Genomic DNA, 16,030 nt, shown 5'->3' with positions numbered 1-16,030 from the left:
AAATGTTAAAGGCATACCTATACAGAGCTAGCAATATCTCCTTTGTCAATAACAAATCTAGGTAATTTTAGTTCCTGCTCAATTATGCAAAAGGAAATTGATAGAAAACAGTATAAAACATAGATGTGAATAATACTGAGTAACTCAAGGAGATGGAAATGGAGCGGATTATTCAGACTTCAAACAGGACTGCTAACAAAGATGACTTTTGTTTCTTGCCACTTCCTTTAGAGCTAGAGAGAACAAGATGATTTTACATATTGGAAGTATAAATTGCTTGTACATAGAGTTCCCCTTTTCATCCTCAGATTGGATGAAAGGAAAACTTCCTTAACTGATGGAGAGGCAGTAATAGGTTCAGTCTGATGGATATTATTTGAATTTCCCATTTTCTTCATAGCCCCTTGCCTAGTTTCTAGGGAGAGAGAAAGACACACTTAGAAATTTAAAAAGCTATTTTACTAAATCAGTAATGTTTTAGAACCCTTTATCTCAATGTAACACAGAAGGGTTAGAGAGGCTTACCTCCTTTCTGTGTCACAGAACCCCCCCTGAAACTTTGGTACCTTGTGTTCTTCAGTTTTTCATTGATAGTACCAGGCAAAGAGCGATATCCACAGGGGCCATGAAGAGGTCTACCGGGGCAGACATTTGTGCGTACCCGAGAAACTCTCCCTGGAGATACCCAGAAATAAAGGGTTTTGATTGTGAGGAGGGGGAAACCTTTTCAAAGGGCCTGAATATCACGCATCAGAAAGTGTGAGCAAGTCCCAATTAAATCTGAGTTATTAGTACATGTGTGACTCTTTACCTGCCCAGATGTTAACGAGGCTTGGGGAATTTTGGTTAGAAAAATAATTGGAAGCAATATTAATTTTATAGGGCTGCCATAACAAATTACTACAAATTGAGTGGCTCAAAACAACAGAAATTTATTCTCTCACAGTTTTGGAAGCTTGAAGTCTAAAATTAAGACGTCGGTAAGATCGGTTTCTTCTGGAGGCTCTGAGGGAGAATTTGTTCCAGGCCTCTCTCCCAGGCCTTCTCTGCCAGCAATCATTTGGCATTCTTTGGCTTGTGAAGGCATCACTCCAGTCTCTGCCTCTGTTTTCACATGGTGTCCTTCCTCTGTGGAAATCTCTGTGTGTCCTCTCCTGTTATTAAGGACACAAGTCATTGGATTTAGGGCCCACACTAATCCAGAATGACTTCACTTTATCTAATGATTTCTGCAAAAATCCCTATTTCCAGATAAGGTTGAATTTGGAGTGTCATCTGTGTTATATGGACAATGACTTCTATCTTTTGTGAGAATATTTATATATTTAAGGTCCTAACTTAAGCAGTAACACTGAGTCCTCAGAGGGAATAAATGTCTGCAGCAAGTCATGGTTGAAACAGAAACCAGCAAAAAGCATGTTCATACTTGATCTACAAGGTAGATTTATTATAGGAAATTCTACTTTTAATTATTTCAAATGACATTCTTCTTGGTGCGCATTCAGAAATCCAGAATGTCTTTCATGTAGAATTCCACTGTTATTGGGCTTAATTTAGAATGACTCCTGATAAGTCAATTCATTAAAAAATGGAAAATAGAGGTCATATCGTACTTCAGAAGAAAGGTCCAGAAAAACTGCCTGAATCAAGGGTTTGGAAGAACAATGGCTAGTGAAAGTCAAACATGACAAAATCAAATAAAAGACAACAGGGAGTCTGAGATTCTAAAGCCTGCTTTCGGTTGGCATAGTTTTCCTTTCATCCAATCTGAGGATGAAAAGGGGAAATCTATGTACAAGCAATTTATACTTCCAATACGTAAAATCATCTTGTTCTCTCTAGCTCTAAAGGAAGTGGCAAGAAACAAAAGTCATCTTTGTTAGCAGTCCTGTTTGAAGTATGAATAATCCACTCCATTTCCGTCTCCTTGAGTTACTCTGTATTATTCACATCTCTGTTTTATACTGTTTTCTATCAATTTCCTTTTGCATAATTGAGCAGGAACTAAAATTACCTAGATTTGTTATTGACAAAGGAGATATTGCTAGCTCTGTATAAGTATGCCTTTAACATTTTTTTTTTCTCCAGCACAGCCTCATAAATCCTCCCATTAGCGTAAAAACAATATGACAAAGGAAAACTCCTTTAAATGAATGATGGCTGATGAAGTCATTTGGGATCCATAGACATGCATTTTTGCTTTTTTCAAACATCGCCATCACTTTGCTTTATAGTTAGTACTAAAGGGTCCATCTACAATAATGGACTAAATTCTTTAGGCTCAGGAATTGTGTCTTTTTCATATTTAGGGCCCAGGTTTGGGGCCTAACATATGTACCTAGCATAGAATAGTACTCAAAGAGGGTTGAATTGAGTTGAAAATCATGTAAAGACCATGCACTATTTTTAAAAACAAGATATGTCTTTATGTTTTTGTCCCAGGGAGAAAGTTTGGACTATTTTCTAGGCCTATTCAGGAGAACAGTGGTAGAAGAAAAGCTCTGAGGAACATTTTTCCTCTTTTTTCCTTCCTGACCTACTCTGGGGTCTGGCTCAATCTAATTAAAAGCATCTCACATCAGGTGGGTTTACCCTTTAGGTGAGAGTTCAGAGTTTTTTGTTCTACAAAGTTAGAGAAAGCTGCAAGAGTAAGTTTAGAGTTTCTCTTCCATCATTCTAATTCTAGTTAGAGCTTTGAAATGATTGTAAATATAGTTTCTTATGTTATTTTATTTCTACCGTATTTAGCTTGATCACTGCCATAGTTATGTATATTTAAGCACATTAGAACTTGAAAAACTCCAGCTGCTTGCAATCTTGCAATTTAAAGAATTACCATAAGTTGACTATTATATCAGGTGTTTAAATACAGCAAATAGATCTTGTTTAGTCCACCTGCCAATTCAAGTGTTTCCAAATTTTAACTATGGATGAATGAGATGAAATCCTCCCTGAATGTCTGGGTGATTCTAGAGTAAATCTAACCTTTCCTTTCCTCAAAAGAAAATGTTTTAGAACTCTCTGTTATTTTCCATGTTTTCTCCTCTCATGAGATTCTGTAGAGATTCTGATATAATATTATGACAGGTTTTTCTTCAACCTGCCCCTTTTCTCAGGTCCAGTGGGGGGTGGAAGCTGAGCGAAGAGAAAAAAAGTAGGTCAGCTCTTTCAAAAGAAGTAGCAGCCATTAAAAGTAAATATTACCCCAGCTACAAGCTCAGGTGCTGACGTTCACTCACATCAGCTTCCCCTCTGCTCCTCCACAGCAAACTTGAGAGCTATTGTTACTGACCAGGGAATATTTCCTGTGTAACAGTCAGTCTTGCTGATTTGTTCTCATATCAGGTACTGCTAGACATGATGGAAAATATGCTAAAGAGATCACAGTTCTGTACTGAATTTTATAATTTTAACAAATCCCTCTCAGTGTATAGCAGTTGGGAAGAATGGCCTATATGTGGTCGTGGTGGGTAACTCTGGGATAGGCCTGAAAGTGTAAAGGTGCACTGGAGGAAGCTCCAAGGCTTTGATCCTTCTTTTCAGTTTCTACAGTATTTGATTCTGACCCTGTCTCTTCTTAATTCCAATCTCTAGGCTCTGTGTAGTAATGACCACCATTTATTTTGTTTTTTTTGTTTGTTTTACTTGAAATTTTTATCGAGATATTTGAAGATTCATGTGCAGTTTTTTCTTTATAGGTTTCTTTTATAATTTATTCTTTAAAAGATTTTTTTTACATCTTTCTTGGAGTATAATTGCTTTACAATGTTGTGTTAGTTTCTGCTGTACAACAAAGTGAATCAGCTATATGTATACATATATCCCCATATCCCCTTCCTCTTGCGTCTCCCTCCCACCCTCCCCATCCCATCCCTCTGTACCATGCAGTCCTCTCTAGGGTTTGAGTCTCATTTCTCCCTAATAGTTCTTCCAAAAGATCATGGCACATGGGGCTCTCTGTCCACACTTGAAAACAAAGGTTGCCTGAGGAGTTTGGGCACCTATCTTTCATTTCTACCTTTATCCCCATTCTTCATCTTGTTTGTTCCTTGTTTCTGTGTGCCTGAATTCTCACTTTCTCTCTAGTCCCTTGGACTCATTTAGAAGAGCTGTCTCACAGGTTTTCTTTCTTCCCCAGGACCTTCTGTCTTGTACATCTCCTCTAGGCTCTACAAACTGCAGCTAGGAGGCAATGGAACACACAGACTTTAGACTTTCCTATCGTTCCTCAGGCCCAGGTTCCCCTTAATTGGGAGATGGAGAAAAATCAGGATAAAGGGCACCTTGGAAATAAACAGAAGAGAAATTTTTCTATAATTCATTGTTTCCTAAAGATTTAGATTTCTTATCTAATAAGTGTTGTTAATTGGCTAGACAAATCATAAATGAAGAGGATGAAAGTCCCTGCATATTTAATAGTGCTTTATTCCCTGATCAAGCACTGGATTTTCACATGGTCGTGGATCCAATGGCTCAACACAGGGATATAATTATTTTCACTGAAGCAAAGTAAGTAATGACAATTAGATAATCAATCTAATCCTCATGACTATTGTTATGATTGTATTTACTTACTAAGGTCTGCCTAAAGAGAGTAGTTTATTGAAATAATAGCATAAATGACGAAAGGTAGTGAAGATCAAAGCAAAGGTTAATTTTCTATTGAAATGTGCCTGGTGCATAAACAACAGACAAGATTCTTCTTCTTCCTTGTTGAGCAAGTTGATTTTACCATACCACTGTAGAAGTCATCACATTTCAAGTGGATTAGATTTTTTTTCTTGTGGTTTGTCTTCCAAGTTCTGCTTCTCTGTGGACAATGCTAGACATCAGCTTACTGTTGGACATTAGCCTTGGCAAATGTACTGGGAGAAGACTTAAGTTAGGAGACCCAGATTCTATCCTACATCTCCCTACATTGGCTCTGTACTGGGTCAGCTTAGCTAAGCTAAACTATGTTTTTTAGAGTCCTCTGCATGATTCTGGGTTTGCATGGTCCATAGGAGATATTGTGCACAAGATTTGGTAGATGGAAATGAGGCAGCTCTGAAGGTTGGTGCAGGGCACCAGGCAATTTGGCTTATGCACAAGAGCATGTGCAACTATGTAGTGAAGATGCCAGCTTGTCCTATATACCCATGGCATTGAGGTTGGATATGGTAAGACACAGACATGAGTTCCAGTTTGTTTTCACAAGTTCCAGTTGCCATTCTTTGTCTCCTTCTATTTTTGCAAGTTCCAGTTTGTCCTTGCTCTCATTCACATCCAGTTTTCCAACTGCCCCTCTGGCTAACCTATAGTGACTTGAGGTTCAACATTAGACACAGAAATAATAGGCTTCTCCAACAACTCCCATAATTGTATGATGTCCAACCCCTAAAATACATTATTCATTCTGTATCACTTGTAGCAGTTCTGTTTCTATGATATAAACCTGACTGGCATATTCTCTAATTAGGTAAATTTAGGTATGCTTTAATTTCTAAAATTAGGATACATACTTGGTTTATATTTATCCTAATTGCTTTGTGAGAATCAACAGAGAAATCTCATATGAAAAAAATTGAAGAGTATTTGGCGTACAAATGAAAGGTATATATGTGTGTGTGAACAGACACAGGTATACATTTTTACATACTAATTGGTATATTGTCAGTGAGTTTTGCTTTATCTAGGAATAAAATAATTATTAATTTAATTAAAGCTTTTAAAGGTTCAAATTAATTTTAAGACTTCCAAACAAGTGCCCCCAGGCAATTTACTTGACACATGCAAATAATATTGAAGATAATTACGGAAGATAATGAAATGCTATAGAAATGTCTGGAAATGCAAAATATTATTCAATTAAAATATTTTTTTTCTTTTTGTATCAAATTTGACTCTGCAAACTAATTGCATTCAGGTTTTGATTTCTGATGTTAAAAGACAGCCAGTGTTCCTGAATTTTCCTTCTAGGACTTTCTGGAAGACAATCAAAATCCATTTTGTCTGATCTCTCATCTGTGCTGAATGGAAGAGATGAGATCTTTGTAATTGTTTAAAGTCAGAATGAGCACATATGGAAGGTTCTCTCTGCATGGAACATGATTTATACTACATAATGTTTGTTGAATAAATAAATGGATGAATGAACCAATCAATCAATGAGAACATGGTCTGCACATATTGATGTCTTCTTACATTGAAGAAGAAGGAAAAGTACCTAACTTCTGATAGATTCCTGCCTCATTTTCTAGGTAGAAGCTTTGCCTGTTTCCACAGATTTGCTTTAGTTAACCTGGTCAGAGGGTAAAAACTAGAGACAACTATGCCAAGTGGTACTCCAGTTAACAATATAGGCCATAAGGCTAAGAGAAGTTGATAGTAGCAATGTATTTTCTTTTTGGTTTATCCTTTATGTAGTTAATTACACCTACTAAGATTCATTGGTGGCTTCTGTTTGATAGTATAAAACACTGAGATGAGAGGCCAGGCTGTACTACCTCGTACATCTGACAAGCTGATGAATTTCATGAGTATGAGTTAAGAGTATTTTAGAGTCAGGTAACTTTTGAATGAAAAAGATAAAGATCTTCCAAAATGCCAATTCCTCTGACTCTAACTACCTGGATTTTTAAAATTTTATATTATGAGAAAGTCAGAGTCATGGAAGAATTTAGTCACCCCTTAATTAAACATGTAGGTAGATCCAGTTCTGGCCAATCACATGAGATTGTCAACTGCAAATGAAAGTGTGTGCTCTTGTTAAACGAGTATAATTAAAGGCCAGGTAGATTGAGATAGATTAAGTACCTCCACTTCAAATCCGTACTCTATGTTCCTGATGTGATACCATGATGGCTGTGATGGATGATGAATAGTGAAATTGACTTGCAATGTACACGTAACCCAAGAGTTTTACATAATGACATCATATTTAAAGACTGTTCCTAAGGAATGAGCAGTACTTCAACTATTTAAGGGTTTTATTTTCATGTAAGACTGAAACTCCAATCAGTTTTTCAAATAAAAATGACTAGAGGAAAAAACCTCAAATTTTGTCTTAATGACCTAGTGTTGTTAAAAACATTTTTATTTGCATCTTGATGTTTTGTATTCCCTTAGGCAGAAATAAGATCAAGATTATGGAAATTGAATACATCAGGATCGCATTGTAGCCTGTTAATATTAAGCAGCCAAAATGTCCTCTTTCTCCTGTCATAATGACTGCATTACTCCAATGAGATATTTGTGCTAAGTGATAGATGCAATGAGATCTTCAATTTCAGGTCCTTTATGGGGGCAAAGAAGTTAACTGTATAATGGAAAAACTCTTCAGAGCAGAAGGTCATGTTTTTCTCTCAAAGATCATACCATTTAGCGTAATTGATTTAAAATATCTTGTTTTAATTGGCAATGGTCAGAAGAGGGGAATAACTGAGCAGAACAGGGAGAAGCCTTCATCTATAGGGAAGCTAGATTATTAGAATTCGAGTCATTGTTTTAGAAGGGCAGAAAGGACAAAAACAAGATGGTTAAGACACCCTAGTGCCATGTTAGTTGGTGCTTAAAAGTCCATGATTTAGCTATTCAAATTAATACTATGGTACTTTCATCCCAAGATGAGAATTGTATTCCTGAAAAATTTGTGTAGGAGACTTAGACTTTGTGGTTAAGAAACAAGACCTTTAACAAGCATGATTAAAATAAGCCAAATTCATCGTGGCAGTTTTAAAATATAGCCCCCAATTCATTGAGAAGTAGGGTGTATATTTCCCCCTCCCCTTGAATTTGGGAGAATTTGTGACTACAAGAGAAATGATGGTAAGTGACTTTTTGAGCTAGGTCACAAAAGGAAATAAGACTACAGTCTTGCTCACTGGAGTACTTGTACAAGAGCCCTGAGGTTGCCATGCTGTAGAAGTCCATAGAGCCCATGCAAAATCACAGGGACAAGCCTGAGACTGAGTGAGAGAGCCCTAGCAGGTGCCAGCTGCTCCAGCCCCCTTCTCTTCCAGCTCCAGCTACCATCCAAGTGCAACCTGATGAAAGACACCAAGGCAGAACATATTGCCATGCTCTTTAGGAATTCTTGACCTGCAGAAATTGTGAGACATAACAAAAATGATTGCTATATTAAGCCATTAAGCTTTGAGTTAATTTTTCATGTGGTAACAGAGAAAAAGAACATAATTTGGTATCTGGAATTGGACTGTATCTGTAACACAAACCTAAAACAGCTGACATTGGCTTTGGACTCCAGTGGTGAGCAGGAGTTGAGTGGACTTGAGGAGTCTGTAAATAGAAGCTAGATAGGCCTCAAGGAGATTGTTAGTGAGGACTTAAAGGAAATTAAGAAAAATGTTATTTGAAGCTGGAGGAAAGGAGATTCATTTCATGTAGTGCAGAATGTTTCACAAAACTCTTAATTATGGAAATATTAAAAATAGAAAATGTACCTCATGAACTGATAGATCTAGCTAAGAGTTTTGTGCAGAATATTGGAAGTATAAGCTCTTTTAGCCATGTATAATAAGTTATAAACAGATGAACCACAAAAAGGAATTACTCATTTTTCAAGCATAATTTGGAAGAAATATAAAGGATCCAGGGCTTTCTGGGTGTTAAGATAAAATCATTTCTCAGTGCCAGTCTCTCCAGATGGCAAAAATAAAATAATATAACGTTTAAATTAAGAAGTAGCTTCAGGGCAAAGACCAAATCCTGGGTGGGCCTATAAGATTCCTTGTTAAGACCTCAGAAAAATTTAACTGTCACATAACTCCTTTCAAACAGAAAAAAAAGCCTTCTAAAGATTTTAAGGGCATCCCTGGCAGACCACACCCCCTCACTGGTAAACAATAGGTCCCTAAGGATCTTAGCGTTTTCCCATAGAAACCTCACAGGGAACTCAAGGTAGAAAAGTGTTTATCTTGAAAAGATTTGTGGGTTTGATCTCTGTCTAAAAGAATCAGTTATAAGTTGCTACACAGAAAGCCTATATCATTTTTAATGTAATTGTGTTAGTGTGGACAAAATGGGACAAAGACAACACAAAATGCAAAAGAGCATTTGGATCTTTGAGTCTCTACAGGCAGGAGACAATCTGAGAAAATGACTCAGTTGCATACACAGCCTCCTTTTTATGGGAAAGGAAGGATAACTCAAGTGGCAGAACAAGGATCCAATAAGACGGAACCAAGAACTCTGAAGAATCAGCCCCAGGTTGCAGAACTGGCTCCTAATCAAGGAACTGCAAACGTGTCTGACTGGGTTTCAAAATTGCTGTGTATCAGTGAACTTTGTGCCTCCCATTTCCACCTCCCCTTTCCTTTTGAATAGTTGTGTCTATAGCACTTTATGCCTACCCCACCAGTGTATATTGGATGTATAGGAGGAAAATAACTTTTCATTTTAATTCACACATCTTAAAATTGAGAGAAACCACACCTGAGGAGATGCATCCAAGGAAACTAATCCAGGGACCCGCATGCCCTTCTGTAATGAGGTCTTGGGCCTCAGCCCTGAGCCTGAGGCTGCAATGAGATCAAACTTGTGGAGGCTATCGGGAGAGAGTGACTGTATTTTGAAAGTGGAAATAATGCAAATAATTTTGGACCAAAGTGCAAATTGTGGAGGTTTAAGAATATGACCCCATATTATTTGGCACTCCATTATTGCAAAATAATGGCTATATTCCCTGTGTTGTACAATATGTCCTAGTAGCGTATCTATTTTATACATAGTAGTTTATACCTTTTAGTCCCCTAATCCTAACTTGCCCCTTCCCCCTTCCCTCTCCCCACTGGTAACCACTAGTTTGTTCTCTATATCTGTGAGTCTGTTTCTTTTTTGTTATACTCACTACTTTGTTTCATTTTTTGGATTTCACATATAAGTGATATCATACAGTATTTGTCTTTCTCTGTCTGACTTATTTTACTTAGCAAAATACCCCCAAGTCCATCCATGTTGTTGCAAATGGCAAAATTTCATTCTTTTCATGGCTGAGTAGTATTTTATCATGCACGTGTGTTCGGGGGACATCTTCTTTATCCAATCATCTGTTGATGGGCACTTAGGTTGCTTCCATATCTTGTCAATTGTAAATAATACTGCTGTGAACATTGGGGTGCATGTATCTATTTGAATTAGTGTTTTTGAAGTTTATTGAGTATATACCCAGGAGAGGAATTGCTGAGTCATATGGTAGTTCTACTTTTAGTTTTTTGAGAAACCACCATACTGTTTTTCATAGTGGCTGCGCTTCCCACTAACAGTGTACTAGGGTTTCCTCTTTTCCATATACTCACCAACATTTGTTATTTGTGTTCTTGTTGATCATAGCCATTCTGACAGCTGTGAGTTGATATCTCATTGTGGTATTAATTTGCATTTGTCTGATCATTAACAGTGTTGAGCATCTTTTTGTGTGCCTGTTGTCCATCTGTATGCCTTGCTTGGGAAAATGTCTATTTAGGTCTCTGTGCATTTCTTTTTTTTTTAAGATTTTTTTTTGATGTGGACCATTTTTAAAGTTTTTATTTAATTTGTTACAGTATTGCTTCTGTTTTATGTTTTGGTTTTTTGGCCACGAGGCATGTGGAAACTTAGCTCCCCGAATAGGGATTGAACCCGCACCCCCTGCATTGGAAGATGAAGTCTTAAACATTGGACTGCAAGGAAGTCCCCCATTCTTAATCAGGTTTTTGTGTGTGTGTGTTGAGTCGTATTAGCTGTTTAGATAGTTTGGCTATTAACCCCTTATCGGTCATATCATTTGCAAATATTTTCTCCCATTCAGTAGGTTGTCTTTTCATTTTGTTGATGGTGTCCTTTGATGTGCAAAAGCTTTTAAGTTTAATCAGATCCCATTTGTTTATTTTTGTTTTTATTTCCTTTGCTTTAGTAGATAGGTCCAAAAAATATTGCTATAATTTTTGTCAGAGTGTTCTGCCTATGTTTCCTTTTGGGAGTTTTATGGTTTCTGCTTTTATATTTAGATCTTTAATCCATTTTGAGTTTATTTTTGTATATGGTGTTAGATAATGATCTAATCTCATTCTTTTACATTTATCTGTCCAGTTTTCCCATCACTGCTTATTGAAGAGACTGTCTTTTCTTCATTGTATATTCTTGCCTTTTTTGACATAGTTTAATTGACCATAAGTGCATGGGTTTACTTCTGGGCTGTCTCTTCTTTTCCAGTGATCTATGTATCTGTTTTTGTGTTAGTACCATACTGTTTTGATTACTGTAGCTTTATAGTACAGTCTGAAGTCAAGGAGCATGATTCCTCTAGCTCTGTTCTTCTTTCTCAATATTGTTTTGGCCATTTGAGGTCCTTTGTGTTTCCATACAAATTTTTAAATTAGTTTTCCTAGTTCTGTGAAAAATGCCCTTGGTACTTTGATAGGGATAATAAGAGCTCATTTAATTAAGAGACTACCAATTATATTGTACATATCTTAAATTAGAAATGCTAATTATTATCCAATTATTTTTATTTATCATACATTGCTCACTAAAACTCTTTTAATGTGATTCTGTAAATCCTTTTTGTATCTGTAAAATATACAAATCATAGGTATATTTTTAAAATTTGTTATTAATATTTTTTATTGGAGTATAGTTGATTTACAATGTTGTGTTAGTTTCTGCTATACAGCAAAGTGAGTCAGTTATACATACACATATATCCACTCTTTTTTAGATTCTATTTCCGTATAGGTCATTACATAGATATATTTTAATGTATGTAGTTCTCCATGCAAATACTTAGCATATTTCTTTCTGACTTCCTCATTTGGATACATTAATGACTGACTCAGGTTACAGGACTCAGAGATAGTAATTTAGAGGTTGTTAATGGAAAAGCCATTAAAATATTTACAAGTTGTATCCCAATAGAAATGTTCTGAATTTCAAGTAAACTAGAACTGAAATCCTGGTAAATGAGAGATAGTCATACAGAAGTTTGTTTGTTACATGAGCTAAAATTTTGCAAAAGAGAAATCCAAAGTTACAAAGGGATTGATGAATCATGTCTAATAAAGTTTCAAAAGTTTATCTCTATAAATTGTGAAAACTAGGATCCCTAAACCTCAATAGTGTTGAACAGCCCATATCTATCCACCTTTTCCCCTGACCAAAAGAGGGGATAGATATGAGATGGGTGTCTCAGAGGCATGCAGGGATGAAAGGAGATGCAGCTCTGGAGGGGTTGTGGGGTGGCTAAACTCTTCCTGGAGAAGTGGGATATATATGCTTTCAGGCTAATATGGTACAGTAAGTGTGTTTCTTAAAATGTATCTGCCCCATTTTGAAATGCTGTGATAGCAGGTAATGTTGGTCTGTCTCCCTGAGGGACAAATAGGGAGAGGCAAGAGAAAAACACTCCTGATGGTGCTACTTCATCAGGAACTGTAAAGAGTCAGTGTGCGGAATGTAACAGAAAAGTGTCAGCATAGCAGTGAGAAGAGTAATGCGGTTGGTGGGTGCAGTCCAGAGAACTAGAGTAAGTGTGATGTTTGTGAGGTTAGCATGAAACTGTGGGATAAAGGAGGATTACTGAAATCCTTCCCACCTCAGCAGAAAGAGTATCTGGATTGGGATGAGAGGAGGAGGAGGGAATAGGGAATACGTATATCCCCCTGACTTTCTTGTTGGTTCAGGAAACTCTATGACACTAACACATAGAGAAAATAAGTGTTTTTCCTTCTTCCTGTCTTAACTGCACTAGAGGAATGGATAGAAGGTCCATGGGAAAAACAAAGGGAAAAGCTTGGGAAACCATCCACCCAGATCACGAGTCCTTTAACATCAAAATTCACAGTTATCCCTTACCAATGTAACTGAAAGTTAGTGAGGAGACTTGCTTTCCTGTTTGATGAGTAGTTATTTTAAGTTCCCCTTATTCTTTTTTTCTATTATTCTACTGTGCCTTAGATGTATATAGCAATTTATGTCCACAGAGCTCAAAATATTATACAAGTTATTTATCTTCAATCCCTGGAATTTTATACCCATGTGAAATTTTCCTAGTCAGATTCTATAAATTCAAAGGTATAAATTTGGGTACATTTTACCCAGGGGGTTTTAGATGTTGAGAACTGTCAGGGGCTATTTTTAGACTAGAAGGAATGCAGCATTTCTAAAAATAAGGATTCCATCGACTAGAGCCCTGTGCATTGCTGAAAGCAGCCTTTTGAGCAGAATCATCAGCAGGAATTCGATAATCCACTGACCCTGTCTCTTGGGAGTTGGTAAGTGAGGCAGGTGGCTCCAAAGTTAAAGGCATATTCTGCCCTATATTTTTGTACTGATGGTACAAAGAAATGGATATATCAATTTTAGGATGGCCTCTAAAGCTAGCTATATACTACAATTGGATTCCATTTAGCAAGAAGGAAGCTAAATATGTTAGAAAATTTGGACCTTCATGAGAATCCATGCTTTAACTCTTACCGGCCCTTTTTAAAAAGAGACAGAAGTATGAAATCATGCATCTTAGAGTTATGCCAAGGGAGTTGAATTGCTAGAGCACAGGGCGAATGTGGTGAGGATGAGTGGTAATTGAAGATGGAGAGGTAAGGCTGTGGCCAGACAATATATGGCGTGATGAAAATTCTGGATTTTATTCTGAAACAAGGGAAGTTAGCAGAGAGTTTTCAGCCAGGAAGTTCTGGTCTACCGGTTGGAAACAGAGACTAGAGTAATCCTGAGAAACAGCTAAGAGACATTTCTGCCCAGCCCCACGTACATCCTTACATTTCTCCATGCAAAACACACATAAACATCCTGCCTCTATCCATTAAGTCTCTTGGCTAAATAGGTTCAGTTCACAAATTTTTTCATTAATGTGCATTTGAATTCCCTCATTTCCCAGCTTTCCCTTCTTTGAATAAAAGTTAATCTTTGGGCCTCAGCATGCACGTTGGCTCCCTCTGTGGGCCAACTTAGCACCAGGCTCTCCTCGGGGCCTCTCACTGCATGGTAGAAGGTGATGCCCCCCCACCACCTGTGTCCCTGCCACCTACGGTCCAGCTGTATGATTAGACCACAGCCTTTAATGAGTATTCCTTTCTTGGCCACATTTATGGAGTTTCTGACGGCCAGTGGAGATTCTTTCAGGCACAGCATGGCCTCTCTGGAGACAAGTGAAATATAGAAATTCATCACTATTTCACCAAGAAGCCCCCATAAGAGCATTTAACCTGGACACAGAGTGTTGAATTGAAATCTGCAGAATATTTGCAATGAGTTCTGACCTAGATGGGATAAAACTCAGTGTACTTCCTATCCACTGCCTCAGTATTACTGTATTGAAAGATTTCTGCTTCTTGTTAGGAAGTTCACTTCATTTCCTATTACTTCCAGCTTCACACTCAAAGCACTGAGAATTTCAAGTGGAGTATATTAAAATAGACCAGTTTCTTTATGTCATTTCTTTATTCAATTAAAAATTTTTTTTCATAACCTTATTGGATGTTTTTAACTAAATTAACATAGCTTGAATAAACCTTCCAGATCCTGTGGAAGTCTCATACAAGAACATGAGATTTCCCATTACATTCAGTCTAACGAATGCAACCTTAAACATTTTATGGAGAAATTTAAGAAGTAAGGAGTTATCACAACAGGATAGCACTGCCCTTGTGAAGAAAGAAGGTATCCATGTTCACAAGTGGCCTTTTGATGACGGTGTCCCGCCATCCAGCCAGATTGTTGATGACTGGTTAAGTCTTGTAAAAAGTTAAGTTTTGTGAAAAACATGGTTGCTGTTTGCTACTGAGTTGCAGGTCTTAGCAGAGCTCCAGTGTTTGTCGTCCTGGTATTAACAGAAGGTGGAATGAAATATGAAGATGCAGTGCAGTTCATAAGACAAAAGTAGTGTGGAGCTTTTAACAGCAAGGAACTTTTGTATATGAAGAAATATTATGCTAAAATATGGATGTGCTTCAAAACTCCAGTGACCTTAGAAACAACTATTATAGTCAACAAAACCAGGATGCCTGATGCTGTTGCCTTAGAAGTGGAACTTGAGACAGGTCCTAATTTGACGTCCATACTAGCCAACATGGTGGCTTAGTGAGCAAGTCTAATGAAGCTTCCACAGCAGGCTGAAAAGTAGTTTTACCAGATCGCAAGCTTGGCATAATTATAATCTCTATGTTTCAATTACAGTCAACATATTTGGATGCTTAACGAAAGGTTCTCATTGTTCAGCATTTAAAATGTACTTATTTTTTGTACCAATGGAATGTTCCTTTCCTGAAATCATGCAGAATTATGCTGTCTTTAAATTGATTCTCATGCCAGAATCTTATCAAAGTATAAAAAAATTAGGGATATCAGGTGCCAAAATATCCAACACAATACTTGTATATTTTTAGTATCACGCAAAACTGAAATCCCAGGAACTATGAACATTCTAGTACTTATGTGGTTCATTTCTTCAGTCGTTTCAAACACTGAAAGTAGGGCCTATATGGTTATTTGCCTGCTCAATTTATGTTTACATCGCCCATATTTGTACCAGTCCACATTAGGTTCATACAACCATTGGTATTTACTGAATTTTTACCAAATCTTATGTTGATTATTTAACACCTTCATATGTATCTCCTTTTATGTTCTTTTTTTTATATATAAATTTCTTTCTTTCTTTCTTGATTTATTTTTGGCTGCATTTGGTCTTTGTTTCTGCACACAGGCTTTCTCTAGTTGTAGTGAGCGGGGGCTACTCTTTGTTGCGGTGCATGGGCTTCTCATTGCGGTGGCTTCTCTTTGTTGCAGAACACGGGCTCTAGAGTGCAAGCTCAGTAGTTGTGGCGCACAGACTTAGTTGCTTCGTGGCATGTAGGATCTTACTGGACCAGGGATTGAACCCGTGTCCCCTGCCTTGGCAGGCGGATTCTTAACCACTGCACCACCAGGGAAGTCCTCCTTTTATGTTCTTATGGAAAATCTCCATTTTGAAAATCTACATTGTACAGAAGCACATGTTTTTAATGACTCCAGATAAAAAAACCTTACAGCTTATGTT

At 37.2% G+C, this 16,030-nt stretch overlaps 1 pseudogene; it reads left to right on the top strand.

Annotated features, from left to right (window-relative positions):
• Window positions 1-15,210, top strand: part of LOC111171031 (protein tyrosine phosphatase type IVA 3 pseudogene) — a 60,403-nt pseudogene extending 45,193 nt beyond the window's left edge.
• The last annotated feature ends 820 nt before the right edge of the window (window positions 15,211-16,030 follow it).

This window comes from Delphinapterus leucas, chromosome 2 (assembly GCF_059928025.1).
Source record: "Delphinapterus leucas isolate spDelLeu-1000000601 "Yukka" chromosome 2, BTC_Dleu_Yukka2, whole genome shotgun sequence".
NCBI lineage: Eukaryota > Metazoa > Chordata > Mammalia > Artiodactyla > Monodontidae > Delphinapterus > Delphinapterus leucas.
Note: the sequence above shows the minus strand (reverse complement) of the source record. Positions and strands in the feature narration are given on the sequence as shown.